The sequence below is a fragment of the Sparus aurata genome, chromosome 13 (genome assembly GCF_900880675.1).
Source record: "Sparus aurata chromosome 13, fSpaAur1.1, whole genome shotgun sequence".
Classification (NCBI taxonomy): domain Eukaryota; kingdom Metazoa; phylum Chordata; class Actinopteri; order Spariformes; family Sparidae; genus Sparus; species Sparus aurata.
This window is the reverse complement of record NC_044199.1, coordinates 558,760-564,759: the sequence shown is the minus strand read 5'-3', so window position 1 is coordinate 564,759 and position 6,000 is coordinate 558,760.

Below are 6,000 nucleotides of genomic sequence, written 5' to 3'. Positions count from 1 at the left end.
GCAGAATTATAATGACTATAATGAAAGACTGAAACCATCCGGCACCCAGTGAAGGAAAAGAAGGAAAGAAGAGGAAGACGTGAAGAAGATAGAGGTACAGTAACGTCAATGTGATGAAGTGATTTAAATTAATAGTTTAATGATCGTAGTTACTGTTGTTGGAGCAGAGTGTTAGCTTGCTAGCTTACTTTGGACGATAGCAGCATTGTTTAATAATCAGTAAATAGCTGAGTCGACGTGTGTTAATGTTACTCCACCTTAAATTCATCAGGGATGTTTGGAAAGTTAACGTTAGGCCTGTTCAGGTGTTATTTTACCTGCTGGCTGTATTTTCCTGTTTGTATGTCAGTTAAAATGCTTTTAGTTTTCCATCCCCTTTGTAATGGGGTAGATGTAAGCCTTTGGTTTATTGTGTCACAGTTTATGTTTGTTAAAGTTTACATCAGTGTTAAAGTGCAGTTAAAGTAATATTCCACATCTTAGCTTTCACATACCATTCATAGGTGAAATATATATATGTATATATATATATATATATATATATATATATATATATATATATATATATATATATATATACACATACACACACACACACACACACACTGCACTCTGGTTAGACTGAGTTGTATTGCAATGACAATGAAGTTGAATGAATCTCATCACATTTTCATTATTAGTCTATATTAGTCTTATGTATAGCACACATCAAGCATCAGTTGTTTTTTTTTTATTAAAATGTAACGTCCAGTGGTCACATATACTTCTCTTCTCTCTTCAGATGCACTCGCACATATTTCACCAGCAGCCCAGTGACACAACATCAGGTGCTCCTGTCCTCTACCTCAGCACAGCAGAGTGACACAGCATCAGGTGCTCCTGTCCTCTACCTCAGCACAGCAGAGAGACACAGCATCAGGTGCTCCTGTCCTCTACCTCAGCACAGCAGAGTGACACAGCATCAGGTGCTCCTGTCCTCTACCTCAGCACAGCAGAGAGACACAGCATCAGGTGCTCCTGTCCTCTACCTCAGCACAGCAGAGTGACACAGCATCAGGTGCTCCTGTCCTCTACCTCAGCACAGCAGAGTGACACAGCATCAGGTGCTCCTGTCCTCTACCTCAGCACAGCAGAGTGACACAGCATCAGGTGCTCCTGTCCTCTACCTCAGCACAGCAGAGTGACACAGCATCAGGTGCTCCTGTCCTCTACCTCAGCACAGCAGAGAGACACAGCATCAGGTGCTCCTGTCCTCTACCTCAGCACAGCAGAGTGACACAGCATCAGGTGCTCCTGTCCTCTACCTCAGCACAGCAGAGTGACACAGCATCAGGTGCTCCTGTCCTCTACCTCAGCACAGCAGAGAGACACAGCATCAGGTGCTCCTGTCCTCTACCTCAGCACAGCAGAGAGACACAGCATCAGGTGCTCCTGTCCTCTACCTCAGCACAGCAGAGAGACACAGCATCAGGTGCTCCTGTCCTCTACCTCAGCACAGCAGAGTGACACAGCATCAGGTGCTCCTGTTCTCTACCTCAGCACAGCAGAGAGACACAGCATCAGGTGCTCCTGTCCTCTACCTCAGCACAGCAGAGAGACACAGCATCAGGTGCTCCTGTCCTCTACCTCAGCACAGCAGAGAGACACAGCATCAGGTGCTCCTGTCCTCTACCTCAGCACAGCAGAGAGACACAGCATCAGGTGCTCCTGTTCTCTACCTCAGCACAGCAGAGTGACACAGCATCAGGTGCTCCTGTCCTCTACCTCAGCACAGCAGAGAGACACAGCATCAGGTGCTCCTGTCCTCTACCTCAGCACAGCAGAGTGACACAGCATCAGGTGCTCCTGTCCTCTACCTCAGCACAGCAGAGAGACACAGCATCAGGTGCTCCTGTCCTCTACCTCAGCACAGCAGAGAGACACAGCATCAGGTGCTCCTGTCCTCTACCTCAGCACAGCAGAGAGACACAGCATCAGGTGCTCCTGTCCTCTACCTCAGCACAGCACAGCATCAGGTGCTCCTGTCCTCTACCTCAGCACAGCATCAGGTGCTCCTGTCCTCTACCTCAGCACAGCAGAGTGACACAGCATCAGGTGCTCCTGTCCTCTACCTCAGCACAGCAGAGAGACACAGCATCAGGTGCTCCTGTCCCTCTACCTCAGCACAGCAGAGAGACACAGCATCAGGTGCTCCTGTCCTCTACCTCAGCACAGCAGAGAGACACAGCATCAGGTGCTCCTGTCCCTCTACCTCAGCACAGCAGAGAGACACAGCATCAGGTGCTCCTGTCCTCTACCTCAGCACAGCAGAGAGACACAGCATCAGGTGCTCCTGTCCTCTACCTCAGCACAGCAGAGAGACACAGCATCAGGTGCTCCTGTCCTCTACCTCAGCACAGCAGAGAGACACAGCATCAGGTGCTCCTGTCCTCTACCTCAGCACAGCAGAGAGACACAGCATCAGGTGCTCCTGTCCCTCTACCTCAGCACAGCAGAGTGACACAGCATCAGGTGTTCCTGTCCTCTACCTCAGCACAGCAGAGTGACACAGCATCAGGTGCTCCTGTCCTCTACCTCAGCACAGCAGAGAGACACAGCATCAGGTGCTCCTGTCCTCTACCTCAGCACAGCAGAGAGACACAGCATCAGGTGCTCCTGTCCTCTACCTCAGCACAGCAGAGAGACACAGCATCAGGTGCTCCTGTCCTCTACCTCAGCACAGCAGAGTGACACAGCATCAGGTGCTCCTGTCCTCTACCTCAGCACAGCAGAGAGACACAGCATCAGGTGCTCCTGTCCTCTACCTCAGCACAGCAGAGAGACACAGCATCAGGTGCTCCTGTCCTCTACCTCAGCACAGCATCAGGTGTTCCTGTCCTCTACCTCAGCACAGCATCAGGTGTTCCTGTCCTCTACCTCAGCACAGCAGAGTGACACAGCATCAGGTGCTCCTGTCCTCTACCTCAGCACAGCAGGAGACACAGCATCAGGACTAAAGGCTGACTGGACATCTCTTCTGACTAGTTCACAGAGGACCACTTCAAATAAAAAGCAGTTAAACATTTCCCAAAAACAAAGATGGGAGAGTGTCAACATGACTTTTGTAACAGAGTCTTAGTCAGTGCTGAAAAAAATAAAAGAAGCTAGCTGATGTACTCAAACAGAAATGATAGCTTGCACTGCTTCTGCTGCTAAATGTTTTCTCCAAAAGAATACAGACTTAATAAGGAAGGACTAAAGGACTGGAACAATGCAAGCCACTTGCTGAAGGTTCATGAGGATAGCCGGGAGCACAATACCCACATGGCAACATGGAGGAGTCGGAGGTCGTTTTGCAAAGCGGCTGACAACAGATAAGAGAGAGACGGCACTCTGAGGCTGAGAGACTTATTAATACTGTATTTTTATCACTTGTTTCTTTCTTCAGTTTTAATTTGGTGAGATATTTTTGACTTAAAATAAATAAAATCTTGACTACATACATGCAGTTTCTGTGTAAGTGTATGAACATTGATAGTGAAACTGACTGCGATGCAAGAGGGCGCCGGCTAAGATCTTGCCTTGCACCAAATTACTCAGAGCCGGCACTGTTCCCATCCAATAAGCAAAGCAAACTGGCTGCTGCTCAGCTTTTTTACTTGCATCTGAGACAAACAAGGAACTTCTCTGATTCGACCCTCTTCAGGGCACCTTCAAGGTAATCTGCTGTTGCAAAACCAAAACCTACTGCTGAGATCATATTAAGGCACGGCAACACAAGCAATGCTGTGAGATAAGATTTAACTGTGTATCTGACTGAAAACTGACCAAACATTTGGTAAATCGAGAGGCAGAGAAAGCAGACGAGAGAAATACTGTGTGTAACTACGAGTTACGAGAAGTACGATGGCGACCTCGCAGATCCTGAATCTGTTCCAATGCTGCACAGCGACCTTACAGCTGGTGACAGATCAGTGCCATTTCAAAGCTGATGTGGAAACCTGCAGAAATACGTGAAAATGCTCTTTGTCTGAGAGCGTTATGTCCATGCATGGTAGAAAATGTTGGAAAAAGAGTAACATTCCTTCTACATCTGCTATCTCAGAGGAATCCTCCAGTATTACACTGGCAAGTATGTGGACAGTTATGTTCAAGATGCAGCCAGTTATCTACGAGACCATGTGGTCAAAAAGCAAAGTACTGCATCTGCATCCTTTCCACCGACCTCTGCACTGTGTCCCCTTTAGATCCACACATATACGAAGACAAAAAAGAGAAAAACAGGCAGATTGTTTTGTCATTCTGTGCAACAAAGCACAGCAATCATGTGTGCAGGCCAGCTGAACTGGTGTGAGAATGCTGCATGGTAATAAGTGGCCCCATTAGGAGCATTGGCGAGAGGCACCATGCTGTGTCACTGCAACAGACTGAATAATGCAAATAGCTGCTCCAGCAGTAACAGAGGCTCTGCTGCACGGGGGAAAAAATCCATCTGAATGAGATTCTCATCTGTGTGTCTGTGTGTGTGTAGCTGAACAGATAGAACTGACATTTCCACACTGGGTCACCATTTGGACCTCATACCTTTAGTAAGTTAGAGTTTACGGTTATTTCTGCATTGCAATTAATTTGATTATGTTTAACCAAGACTCATATTTACATATTTACAATAGCTTTGTCTTTATCATCATGTGTTGATAGCCTTCTCAAGTCTCAGACAAAACACAGGAAATCAGAGTCCAAATGCTTCAGTTCAACCCAGCAGAGGAAAAAAGGCAGGATTAACACACTTTAAGCAATGGATTTCAAAGGCAAGTGTCAAATGTCACAGCATTTAAAGAGCATTTAATTGAAGTGCCAGTGAGATGGAGAGGATTAAAGCCATTATTCATGAAAGTGCAAGTTAGAACTGGAGCTCTGCATGTATTCTTTGTATTGTAGCAGCGTATTTATCTGAGAAATTAAACCAAGCCTAGCTGCCGTTCCCAGGGGCGACTGAAAGAATCCCATTCCACCCCCACTCTGTCAGTATTCTGCCTGTGGCTGGCCAGCATCTCTTCATCCTACAATTCCTGCAGATATGGATCATTAATAGGGAAGTGTGGCTTTCAGGTGACCTGGCATCCCTGGAAAGGTGGAAAGAAAACAGGGGAGAACGATCCTCCAGAAATCAATAGAGTAATATAATTTTATTGGCATTTATGTAAGAATTCACAGCTCTATAGCCATAACTCTGCAACTGTATGATTACTATGACCAGAGTCAAAGGACGGCATGTTGAAGCAGTTAAATGTGAACCTGCTGACAGTGTTTGTCTCACTTCACAGTACTTTCTTTGCCTGTTACAGCTCAGGCTTCAGGAGCTGTAATGAAAATGATGCGGTGCCCATCACAGAGTCCTGCGCCGGTTTCATTTTGACCCACTCAGGGAGTTATTTTGCAGTGCATAAACAACTCTGGCATTCATAAATAATACCTCTCCCTGGGTAAAAGAGACAGGCCGACATGAGGCCGCCTGGCAGATGACAGCATTTTCACTTGGCACCATCTGAGTGTCGATGTCCCAGCTCTTTTTCTGACTCCTGCAGCCATCCATTTGTCTGTCAGTCGATGTGCCTCGGTTGTAAAAGGACACAGGCATATAATCCTGCCTGTTATATATCATAGCTGTTTTTATCTTCAAGCTTTTCTTTCTCTAGTTTTTCACAACCCAATCGTCAGAATAAAATTGGCTTGGTACATTTCTGCAGACTGTGGATATGGTCACGTTTCTTTATGTTCAATTTTCCATTTCACTGCATCTTGTGACAATGATGTGTTTGTATTCTGGTCTAAATAAACCCATGTTTGGTCACCACAAACAGCTGGAGATGTTCCAACGTCAAACAGAGCAAACAGGCAAGACCAAGACCAACCAAGATAAAAGCACCTCGCTAAGGTACAATCAACTCACCAAAGTGTCTGCGTGTTTCAGTAGAGCATCAAACTCAAACAGAAACTGTCTCCATCAGATCCAGTTCA